The 12399-nt window shown below is 46.6% G+C and overlaps 5 non-coding genes across 5 annotated transcripts; 4 read left to right on the top strand and 1 right to left on the bottom strand.

Moving 5' to 3' along the window:
• Nucleotides 1–8463: 8463 nt before the first annotated feature.
• Nucleotides 8464–8549, bottom strand: trnay-gua (transfer RNA tyrosine (anticodon GUA)). Its single transcript is given in 2 exon segments — nucleotides 8464–8499; nucleotides 8513–8549. It is a non-coding gene; the product is annotated as a tRNA-Tyr (tRNA).
• Nucleotides 8550–8920: 371 nt separating this feature from the next.
• Nucleotides 8921–9004, top strand: trnas-aga (transfer RNA serine (anticodon AGA)). Its single transcript has one exon. It is a non-coding gene; the product is annotated as a tRNA-Ser (tRNA).
• Nucleotides 9005–10571: 1567 nt separating this feature from the next.
• On the top strand, nucleotides 10572–10654 carry trnal-cag (transfer RNA leucine (anticodon CAG)). The gene has a single exon. It is a non-coding gene; the product is annotated as a tRNA-Leu (tRNA).
• Nucleotides 10655–10795: 141 nt separating this feature from the next.
• On the top strand, nucleotides 10796–10877 carry trnas-aga (transfer RNA serine (anticodon AGA)). Its single transcript has one exon. It is a non-coding gene; the product is annotated as a tRNA-Ser (tRNA).
• Nucleotides 10878–11008: 131 nt separating this feature from the next.
• trnaf-gaa (transfer RNA phenylalanine (anticodon GAA)) lies at nucleotides 11009–11085 on the top strand. The gene has a single exon. It is a non-coding gene; the product is annotated as a tRNA-Phe (tRNA).
• The last annotated feature ends 1314 nt before the right edge of the window (nucleotides 11086–12399 follow it).

Raw genomic sequence — 12399 nt, forward strand, 5'->3', positions numbered from 1 at the left:
CCCCCCGGGGAATTTGAACCAGCGACCAAAGGGATGACAGATCTTTCCCGCTCTACTCCCCGCTCTACCAACTGGCCAAAGTGGGGAACATTTGTCCGATAAAAGGGGGAAAAGGGGGGAAAAAGGGGGGAAAAGGGGGGAGAAAAGGGAAAAATTCACCAAGTCCCGTATGAATCCCGGCGAAAAAGGGAAAATAAAATTTTGGGGTTTTTTTTCCTTTTTATGATAAACAAATGGATACATTGTATATTTTGTCTCTTCTGTTGGTAAATATTTAGGTAAGAGTTGTTTATTTCCAGAATCCATGTTACCCATTCACTAATGTTACCTTTTTCATAAATACTTACCACCATCAACTTTAAGTATTTTTTAAATGAAGGGGAAAAATTTAAAACTTTTCATACATAAAAAGGGATATTCTCCATGGTCCGCCATTTGGATTTTTTCGCGGCACAAATGACTGCACTTTGTCCATACTAGTAAATATTAGTGTATTACTTTGTAAATATTCATGAAAAGGTCATATTTGGCAATAAGCAGCATAGTTTCAATGAGCAGAAATAGTTGCAGTAGGCCTACCTACTCTGGCCACATCCTACACAGTGCCCCTTTTTAAGTCCCAAATGCTTTTTTTTTGCATTTTAAAACGGCAAGGAATCTGTCACGTTGTTTTCTTATTTTCACGTTATTCACATGGTAATACAGGCTTGTTTTTTATATTAGCCCACAAGAAATATATTGCAAGGCCTTGCATGTTCAATAATATAAAAGCAATATATGAATAAATAGTATATTAATTTGTTAATAAGTTAGCATTTTAATAAAAAATTTGCAAATATGGATATTAACTATAGTGCACTCTATTAGTAAATCAGTATTAGTAAAGAGAAGGAGAACATTTCAGTTTCATAAGTAATGTATTACAATTTTAAAAACATTAAACAAACACACAAACAAACTATATTGCGTATAGACAGCACTTTATACAGAACTTATGTAACAAACAGGCACTTAAATTGCCAACAATGTTCCGATGCACAAAAAAAAAAAAACGATATAAAAAAAATTCTACATAACATTCTCACTGCTCACTGCTCTTTGCTCATATTGTCTGTACTTTGCACGTAAGTACATTTTGGGCCCTTCTCCTGGCATCTTCTGCACAAGTTTGTGCTCACATTCTGCTGCTGTGTGCGTGTGTGTNTGTGTGTGTGCGTGTGTGTCTGTGTGTGTATATTTATTTTCCGTCAGTATGTCAAGTCTTCTTATTGCACACTGTGCGCGTGTGTGCGTGTGTGTTGTACATTTCTATATCAGTATGTTAGCGTTGAAAGCTGCACATGTGGTGTTGTAAGGGGAATGTGTCATAGAGAAGATTTTAAATTCTTATGAGTATATTAGTTAGTAGAGTGAACTATTAGTGACTCGAAATTAGAATAGATAACTTTGTCGATATATATTTTTGAAATTTAAAGAAAAAAAACACAACATAATGGGATAGCACTAGTTTATAAAAACTTTCTTGAAAAACTAGTTAGCCTTCAATCATCAAGAAAAATCACAATATCATAAAGAGAACATAAAGCTGATGGACCCTGAGTGGTGGAGGGCGCAGTGATGGACCCTGAGTGGTGGAGGGCGCAGTGATGGACGCTGAGTGGTGGGGGGGCAGCAATGAAAGGACCCTGAGTGGTGGTGGGCAGCAGAGATGGACCCTGAGTGGTGGTGGGCAGCAGAGATGGACCCTGAGTGGTGGTGGGCACAGTGATGGACCCTGAGTGGTGGTGGGCAGCAGAGATGGACCCTGAGTGGTGGTGGGCGCAGAGATGGACCCTGAGTGGTGTGGCAGAGTGGATGACCCTGAGTGGTGGGGGCAGCAGTGATGGACGCTGGAGATGTGGGCAGCAGTGAGGACCTGATGCGTGGGCATCAGAGAGGGTGGACCCCGAGTGGTGGTGGGCAGCAGCAGAGAGGGTGGACCCTCAAAGCAGGCAGAGAGAGCAGCTGAGGGGGCAGCGGACGGGTAGAAAAAGCTGAGGAGGGGTTTGGGAGCTTGGGCGGCAGGCAGCTGAGGAGGCAGCTGGACGGGAAAACAGCTGAGGAGGGGTTGGCACCTGGACGGTAGGCAGCTGAGGAGGGAGCAGGACGGTAGACAGCTGAGGGAGGGTTTGGCACCTGGACGGTAGGGCAGCTGAGGAGGCAGCTGGACGCAGGCAGCTGAGGAGGGTTTGGTAGCTGGACGGCAGGCAGCCCCGAGGAGGCAGCTGGACGGCAGGCAGCTGAGGAGGGGTGGCCGAATTCGTTGCCCACAGACGTCATCCACTGTGCCTCCCCTTCGCAGGGCCCCCTCAATTTCTTCGTGATCTGAAGGAAACAAATCAAACGGAAACACAAAATAAAACACATGCAGTCATCATTAAAGGACCAGTTTCAGTCAATTTCAATATGCTGTTGTTTTTGCTTCACCCACCCTTGATTGTCAGTACTTTGGTGATGCCACATTTTTCGGCTAAGCCCTTTCCGAGATATGAGCTATTCTAAAGGGGGCAAACGTTTGTTTACATTTTTAAAAAATTAACATAGGCCTACTCCAAATATTTTCCCATAAGGTACCGCTGTTTGCTAGTTGTTTGCTGATGTTGTATAACCTGGGAATAAATAAACATGTTTTTTATGAAATGTAAACAAAGAGCTGCCTCCATTACAATGACCAAAAATCTCGGAATAGGCTGAAGACGAAAAAAAAAAAAACCTCATGAACTGACAAGTCCAGTAGTGTGAGTGAAGCATTACAACTGCATGTATGAAATTGGACCAAACTGGTCCTTTCAAGACGTTATAACAAACACTGTATGATGGGTGTAGTGAAAAAAATTAATAACAATTCTAAATAGAGTGCATTTATTGAAACAGCACTTTTACTATTTTTATTCTATGTACACTTTATAAAAGATAGGACCATAAGTTGCCAAAGTGCATGGCATAGCCTTGAGACATCCAGCCTGTGTAGAATGTCCTTGGCGCTGTAAACAGTGAGAGTCCACATGTAGCTTGGATCAGTTCTACCACCGGTCGGAGGTCATCTGAAAGGCGGACCCATGCCTGTTGATGCACTAGGTCGTTTGGTGCGAAACCCATACACTCGCTGGATGTAGCGATTCGACCTGCAGCCAACCACTCGCTCGCTGTGCGGTTCTCCTTCAACTGCACTGACCAGCGAGCGTAGTAACCGGTCCATTGAGCACCATAATGTTTCCTCTCACGCAAAAAACGGATTGGGCTACGTATGTCAATTGCATGTCCTCGATATAGACAAAAAGATAAATAAAAGCATATAAACAAGTTATGCCATTTTGCTAAGAGATAATAATAATCAAAGTTTCAACATAAACGAAAAAAGATCAATAAGTCTACTTTGTGTCAGGATGCAACCTCTAAAACTCAAACATGGGCCAGGTCTACGCTGACCAGAGCAGCCCGAGCGTCAACCCCAGGACCAGGATACTTCGTACCGCCTTCGTTTTGCAAAGAGGCGTTCTCTACTGATTACAAGGTAGTATGTACTTGTTAATGTCCAGCACCTGCGGTCCCACACTATGCATCCACCACTTGACATTGAATGCCGATAGTCCCAAACCGCATATGTGCTGCACCTCTAAATGACTCAACATGCACAGCCTAATAGGGCACCAGACCAGCAGACGGTGTGAAAAAAACTTGTCTGAGGAGTTGGATCCTGATGTATAGATATTTGATGAGAGTGGTGGTGTATACCACACTTAAGGTTTGACCTTTAACTCCATCTCCCCTTCGCATATATCTCGAAACAGACTTCAGTCACCACAAAAATGATCCTCCTCCTCGGACATCTACTGCGGCCAGAGCACGGCAAATCAAGGCCATGCAGACTCATGTACAACACAACAAGTCACATAACAACACTGACATTAGGAAAAACCACAGCATGCAGAACATGCATTGCACAGACCAAACTCTTACAGAGATTGATTCAGCATAAGCTGAGACGGAAGTAAGTTAAGGAAGAGGCCGGCGGTTTCGGATGATGGGGCCGGATCAGCGGAGATGAGGTTGAGGGTTCGAGTCTTTTTTAATATCAGATATGGATTTAGATGTGAGCATGTTAGCATGTGACTAGGAGAGCGAGCATTGACATAATTATACAGGGGTCTATTCCAACTTATAATTGCTATAGAGTATGTGCGTTTTCAACTTACAAGTCAAGAAAGGCTATCCAAATCATGCACGCCGTACCCTCCACGCCCCTGCTTAATAAGTTTTGAAAAGTATAAAGAGTACCATGGGTACTACAACAGACTAATAAACATACACACCAGAAGCCTTCAGTATGCCACGCCGACCCATCCAGTAGCATGCTGTAAAAACTTTGCTGAAAAAGTAAGTACCGTACTATTACCACAATTTCAGGAAGGTCATACCACTAGGGGCCTTGGTAGAAATGCCAATGAATTGGTCATTGCCATTCTGTAACACCAAACACATATTGTGGCATGATCAAACGTGTTAATTGAAATTCGAGTAATAATCATTTACGACCTGAGTGGGATTTCTGCGTTGCAGCTATTTACATTAGGTCTTGGCTGACGCAAAACGGAGAGCCTCCAAACCTCGACTTTTTAAACTTGTTAACAAAAAGATAAAAATAAAAATTATGTTAGAAATGGATGAAGTCAGTGAAACTAAATAACCATCTTACTACCTATACGTGTGTCCTGTATTTCTAAGCGTGAGATGTTGACAAACATTAATATTGTCTGCTGACCATCGACGTATTCGATCTTATGTCCGTATCAACACGTGCCCACAGCGCTGGTGTCCACTGCACTTCCTTGCACTATAACATTGTTCCCTCCCTGCGGTGTTATCGACTGCTGTTGGGTAGGTAGGCTGTGACGACCACTGTAAGTATGTGTATAATAGACAAATAATATTACAACCTTCTCAAGAGATTATTTTCTACACAAAGGCACTAATAAAGCATCGAATTGCACCGACTTTTTTGGAATTAAATCTATCTTTCAAGAGCTTTCAATAATAAATCTATACAATTGTGACAATGCATGGCAATCTCAAAGGCAACACTTGCGTGAAATCCACACAGCAGGTGGAGGAGACTTCGCCCAAGACGTGACCTGACCCCTGTACTGAAGAGAGGATCCACCATTTATCTATCTGTACAAAGTCTTGAAGAGATGCAATAGATGGCAACAAAAGTTTAATAACTATTAATCCATCGTAAGTCTTAATATATATACGTTTAAACAACTTTCATTTATCAATTTACCATTGATGAGTGTAACAGTTCATGCCACCTTCTACTGGCTAAGGGGCATGTCTGTGCCCCTCACCAGACGGCACACTCCTGAACTGGCAACTTCTGCATACGTGCCAGCCATATTCCCCATCCCACCTGTGACTTTTGAAATTCTAGACCATCACGCCACGATACTTTCCAGCTGACATAAACGAGAAGAACTGAGCAAAGAAATAATAATTATCAAAACAACAATAATTACAATAACAACATAAAAACAATAAACCAATACATAAGTACAGCATAGATATTACATGTCAAAAGAGCAAATAGCGACCAAACTCACTTGAATACGATTATTTATCGCACATGAAACAGCCTTAAAACATGACATGACCTCTCACATTAAACATGCCATCGCATTGAATTAATAACCTCTCAGCATAATGTAACAGGCCTACTGTAGCTCCTAAATGTCGCAAATGCCAAACACATCATCTGTCAAATCAAGCAGTAACTTACCCCCTGGTATTGCTACACGAAAACCATACTGCATAGAAAAATACTGCTGAACCAGTGCTAACAACGATCGTAAAACCCAACTACGAGTATGCAAAGCCAAGAACTAAGCAATTCTGGCAGTCCCTGACAATTAGCTACAAGGCATCAAATGTGGCCCAACAAAGCGTTTACAGAAATCTGTCACATAAAAGCGCATCACATCCCTAAAGCATTGGATAGAACCCCCAGAGTAGTTATTACCGCGTGTTTATATTACAGATGATACACGTTTCATTTTACATGGACGACATTTACGTGAAAAGCATTCTGACGAGACTCCGTAGCTATTACTTAAAACATGTAGTACAAGGCATCATAACAGTGATGAGAACACATCCCTGAAAACATATGAGTTACATCCCAGTTGCGTCGACGCTGTTTAATTTGACAAGATGTTCACGTTCGCTTTACATTTACAGCGAGAAAGTTATCCGTAGATACAACAACACTCTCAAAAACAGGAACACCAACATTGGAGGAATACCAGTAATGCTTATCACCACCTAGCAATGGAAGCTAACACTGACAAAGTATCTCAAACACTTTGCAACACCCAGGCACTCACACAAAGCATCAGATTTAGATATTACCCACGCTTCAAACAATCCTAAAATAAAATTAATTACTGTTAGGTGTGTCATAAAAAGTAGCTCAAACCATTCGTTTGACTCAACCACTGCCGCCAACACTTCTCTAACACTAACCCTCTTATACGCGTAAAACCAATCGATAATAACACCAATGGTTATTCTATTTAATAATACTCAGAGAAACTCTCAAACTACAACTAAGCCACACATGCTCAATGACAATACACATAACTCCACCTTATTTAATTTCTCAGGTATCGCTGGTCTCGTTAGCAACTTCTGACAGCTCCGACATTAATCAGTGCGAGCGACCAACGAAGGACTTCGATAACATCACGTGTACGTCACGTTCAGCTTGCATCATCTCAGCAGAAAAGACTAGAAAAGCGCACAGACTCTTCTTATCTGCAAAACACTGATAGTTATTAATTTGTGAAATTGGACGGCTCCCATGGCCTGATTGGCCGCTGGTCGAAAGATAGAGCTGGCCCTTTCTGCGATTGCGGTAGATATAAATGTAGACCTTAAACGAGAGCTAATTAGGTGTTTTGAAAGTGGAGCAGGGATCGGCCATTGATAAAAAGTACAGACTATCGGCTTCCAGGATAAGAGCTATCGAAGCGTGTTGCCTGCGCCTTCCACGAAGCCCGAGACGCGCGACGTCGAAAAATTGTTACAAGAAGAAATTGACGGGCCTAGTTCCCTTTTTTTTTATTTTTTTTTTCCCCAGCCTCCTCTCATCTCCCCGCCGGGATATTTTCCATGCTTCGTATGCCTGGAGAATTCATGGATTGGCCGATGCGCGGATTATCTACAGGCCTAGCTTTCTCAGGTCCCAGTCTCCCCGAGGCGTGGGTCTATTCGAATCCCACGTCTGACCAGATGCCTTTAGGCAAAATGAACATAGTGGACTTCTCATCCCCGTTTCCCCACCAAAACCAACGAGACCGGAGCCGTGTATGGTGTAGCGTCAAGCGAAAGGGACAGCACTAACAGTTAATGCACCGAGAAGCCCGCCAAATAGCCCTGCAGTAGTCCGTGGCCGTAGTGTTACGCGCGCGATGGACTAGAATCCATTGGCGAGGGTCTCACCCCGCAGTTCGACATCCGCCGACTACGATGAGGACTCTTGCTTACCGAGTCAACATGAGAAATAGACGACTGGACCCCCCCGACAACTACTGCCTGAACCGGTCACCAAGAGCGTGACAACGTCTCTCCAATTGAGACGGCGGTAGAGGACATGCCACTCACCCGAGACATAGCCCGGGGCCGAAAATAGCTACAGTTAGGAGAGCTGCGTTAAGACAAAGATCTAAAGTCCCTAGGTATCGATTCTCCCATGGTTCGAACCAAGGGTTACTGCGGCGACAAGCTTTGGGCTTCCAGTCAGGGCTGCCCTATTGAGGCGAGAACAAGGAAAGCATCCACCTCTGGCCTGGTAGCCTAGCTGAGGGTAGAGATGTGTCAAGGGCGTCAGCGTTGTCCATACGTGAGCCATACTTGTATGCAGGCGCCAGCTCCTGGGCAGCACTCAGACCAGATCTGTACCTCCAAACGCTTGTCAGTGACGAATTCTCGGCGGAGACCGCAGGGCCAGTGGCCGCAATTGTGAATAACTCCTGACAAAACGATCAGAATATTCTAGTCTCGAGACTCCTCTGCTGGCTCCGTGCCCTATGGTTTTCAATCATGCCTGGCCAGTTGCCCTAGCGCCCAATCCCCAGCGCTTAGCTACTACAGTGGAGCTTCGATCATACGAGCAGGAAGTAGCACTCTTCACCCTCCGTTGGCTCACTCACACGAGTGTCCACGAATATCCAGGCCTGCCGAGCAGTGCTTCTCCGTCGCTCCTGATGCGGTCTATGGTCAGGATTCGCGCTCTCTCACCAGCCGGCGGCCGCGGGTTCGATTCCCGAGGACTACTGAAGTGAAGTCTTTAATCGTTTGCTTCTTGGCAAAACATCCAGCCCTAAAATATTAACGTCCGAGTTTAAGAAAGAAAAATGGTGCCCAGCCTCCTTCGAGCCGGATTTGAACCAGCGACCTAAGGATCACCGTGTATCCACTACAGTCCTCCGCTCTACCAACTGAGCTATCGAAGGTGTGCCTGGCTTCCACGCCAGGGACGCGGACGATAATTGTTACAGAAGAAATGACGGGCTGGTTTTCCCTTTTTTTTTTTTTTTTTTTTCCCCAGCCTCCTCTCTCCCCCGCCGGGATTTTTCCATTGCTTCGTAGCCTGGGAAAGTCAGGATGGCCGAGCGGTCTACTAATGGCGCTGCGTTCAGGTCGCAGTCTCCCCTGAGCGTGGGTTCGAATCCCACTTCTGACAGAGCCTTTAGGCAAAATGAACATTGTGGGTTCTCATCCCCGTTTCCCACCAAAACCACGGACCGAAGCCGTGTTGGTGTTGTGCAAGCGAAAGGACAGGGCACAACAGTATGCACCGAGGAAGCCCCCAAATAGCCCTGCAGTAGTCGTGGCCGAGTGGTTAAGGCGATGGACTAGAAATCCATTGGGGTCGACACGCGCCAGGTTCGAATCGCTGCCGACTACGTGGGGGACTCTTGCCTTACCCGACGCTCCAATGTGGAACATGAACAAGGACCCAGACAGCGCTACTGACACGTAACCGTTCAACCAAAGGGGGGCCTGAACGTCTCGCTCCAATTTTGAGTGCGGCAGGACATGACGACTCACTCCCGTAGCTCTGCCCCGTGGCACCGAAATAGCTCAGTTGGTCGAGGGAGGGACGTGTGAGAGGAGAAGCGTTGGAGAGCGTCCTAGACTCTGAATGCTGAGAGATCTAAAGGGTCCCTGGTTCACGATCCCGGGTTTTTTGGTGCCGGGTTTTTCGGCGGCAGACAGAAGCAGGAGAGCTAGTTTGGGCTTTCTTTCATGGTCAGGGCCTTTGTTGCCCTCCCTTTGGAACAGGGAGGGAAAGCATTTCTACCTCTTGGCCTGTTGCTGAGCTGGGGAGTGAGATAGTGTGTGAGATGTGAGAGTGGGGAGTAGGTCAACGGGTCAGCCGTTTTTGTCCATCGTGCCATTACTCTGGCAGTGGGGCCTGCTCCTGGGCTAGCACGTCAGTCAGACCAGACTGTCACTACCAAAACGCGTTGGTCAGTGACGAATCTCGGCGGTTCTGGAGGGGGGGACGAGAAGGACCGCAGTGGCACAGTAGTGGGCAAACGCAAAGGGCAAGGGGCCAGAGTGAGGTGTTGGGCGCGCAATGGAATGGATAACGCTTGCGTTCTGACTACGCGATCAATCAGAGGAAGATTGAAGATTTAGTCAGTGTTTTCAGACTCCTGGCTGGCTCGTGTGCCCATGGGTTTTTTTTTTTCAGCCTGCTGGGCAAAAGGGCAAGAGCCAAGCCCCCGGTGCTACACAGCCCCTTTGTTGTCTCTGGCCCAGACCCAGAGAAGCAGCTTTAGCTTATGAGCTAACTAAAGTGTGGGCTGTCTTTCGGACGATGACAGGGAAGAAGTGAGAGTGCTAGCTGCTCCACTCCGTGGCTCGCACGTCCGTGGTCTCAAGCAGAATATACGCAAGGCTCGCGCCGCAGGAGCTGTTTGATGTTTTGTGCTAGTTGAGGAAGCGGTTTTGTAGAGAGTTGTGAGAGAGCTTTCTCAGTCCGTTCGCTGCCCCATGGATGGTCTAGTTGGAAGCTCAGGGAATTCGGGGCTGCCTCACTCATCAACACCTAGGGCCGCTCCGGCCGGCTGGGGGTCTACGATTCCGCCGGGGTCAGGGAGATGTTGAAGTTGAAGAATGAAAAGAGTTTTTATAAATACGTTTGCTTTGCCAAAAACATCCATGCCCTAAATGGCGTAGCACTGAAAGACAAGAAAAATGGTGCCTGCCAGCCCTCCTTCGAGTCCGGATTTTGAACCCTAGCGAATCCCCTAAGGATGACAGATCATTCGCTCTACAGTCCTCCGCTCTACCAACTGAGCTATCGAAGGTGTGCCTTGGCTTCCACCGTCAGGGACGCGGCCGAAATTGTTACAGAAGAAATGACGGGCTGGTTCCCTTTTTTTTTTTTTTTTTTTTTTTTTTTTTTCCCCAGCCTCCTCTCTCTCCCCGCCGGGATTTTTCCATTGCTTCGTATGCCTGGAGAAGTCAGGATGGCCGAGCGGTCTAAGGCGCTGCGTTCAGGTCGCAGTCTCCCCTGGAGGCGTGGGTTCGAATCCCACTTCTGACAGAGCCTTTAGGCAAAATGAACATTGTGGGTTCTCATCCCCGTTTCCCACCAAAACCACGGACCGGAGCCGTGTTGGTGTTGTGCAAGCGAAAGGACAGGGCACAACAGTATGCACCGAGGAAGCCCCCAAATAGCCCTGCAGTAGTCGTGGCCGAGTGGTTAAGGCGATGGACTAGAAATCCATTGGGGTCTCCCCGCGCAGGTTCGAATCCTGCCGACTACGTGGACTCTTGCTTACCGAGTCCAACGTGGAAATGGCGATGGACCCGACAGCTACTGCGCTGAACCGGTCAACAAGGCCGAACGCCCCGTCCAATTGAGCGGGAGGACATGCCACTCTCCCGAGCTGCCCGGGCCGAAATAGCTCAGTTGGGAGAGCGTTAGACTGAAGATCTAAAGGTCCTTTGGGTTTTCGATCCCGGGTTTCGGCAGAAGCTTGGGCTTTCAGTCAGGGCTGCCCTTTGGAACAGGAAAGCATCCACCTCTGGCCTGTTGCTAGCTGGGGTGAGATGGTCATAGGTGTCAGCGTTTTGTCCATCGTTGCCATACATTGGCGAGGGTTGCTCTCTGGGACCAGCACACGGTCAGGACCAGACTGTCTCCTCCAAACGCCTTGCGTCAGTGACGAATCTCGGGCGGTTGAGACCGCAGCATGCGAGCGCAGAAGGGGCCCAGCATGGACGCAATGGGATAAGCGTCCCTGTCTGATACGGATCAGACAGATTCTAGGGTCGGACTCCTGGCTTGGCTTCTGTGCCCATGCCCGTTTTCAGCCTGGGCAACAGCCCTGTGGCCCATCCCCAAGCGCCTTTTAGCTACTAAGTGGGCTTCGGACGAGCAGGAGAATGTTTGCACTCTTGCACTCTACTCCGTGGCTCACTCCGTGGCCTCACAGGAATGATCACAGGCTGCGAGCAGGTAGTGCTTCCTCCCGTCGGCTCCCTGATAGGTTTAGTGGTCAGGGATTCGTGCGCTCTCACCGCCGCGGGCCCGGGTTCGGATTCGGGTCAGGGAAGTGAAAAGTTTATCATTTTGCTTTGGCAACAACATACCAGCCCTCAAACCGTCTGAAAGAATGACAAAATGGGTGCCCAGCTCTTCGAGCCCGGATTTGGAACCGCAGCGACCTAAGGATGACAGATATATTCGCTCTTACAGTCCTCCGTCTTCTTACCAACTGAGCTAAAAAGCTGGGGAACAATTTTGTCCGTATATAACACAAGGGGAACGAAGGGGGAACAAAGGGGGCGGTGAGAACGGGGGAGAAAAAGGGAAAAGGAAATTCACCAAGGTCTGCCGTTATCGAATACCCGGTCGAGAAGCAACGGAAAAATCAAATATATTTGTGGTTCTTTTGTTCCTTGTTATGCATAAACAAATGGATACATTGTATTATTTTGTTCTCTTCTGATGGTTAAAAATTTTTAGGTAAGAGTTGTTTTATTTCCAGAATCCATGTTACCCATTCCACTAATGTTTCCTATTTCATAAATACTTACCACCATCAAACTTTAAGTATTTCTTTATGAATGGGAAAATTCCCTTTTCATACAATAAAAATGGGGATTAATTTCTCCATGGTCCGCCATTTGGATTTTTTCGCTGCAAAAATGACTGTACTTTGTCCATACTAGTAAATATTAGTGTATTACTTTGTAACTATTCATGAAAAAGGTTCATATTTGGCAATAAGGCATAGTTTCAAAGACGCATTTGCAGTAGGCCTACCCTCTGGGCCCCATTTC

This window comes from Engraulis encrasicolus, unplaced genomic scaffold (genome assembly GCF_034702125.1).
Source record: "Engraulis encrasicolus isolate BLACKSEA-1 unplaced genomic scaffold, IST_EnEncr_1.0 scaffold_1205_np1212, whole genome shotgun sequence".
NCBI lineage: Eukaryota > Metazoa > Chordata > Actinopteri > Clupeiformes > Engraulidae > Engraulis > Engraulis encrasicolus.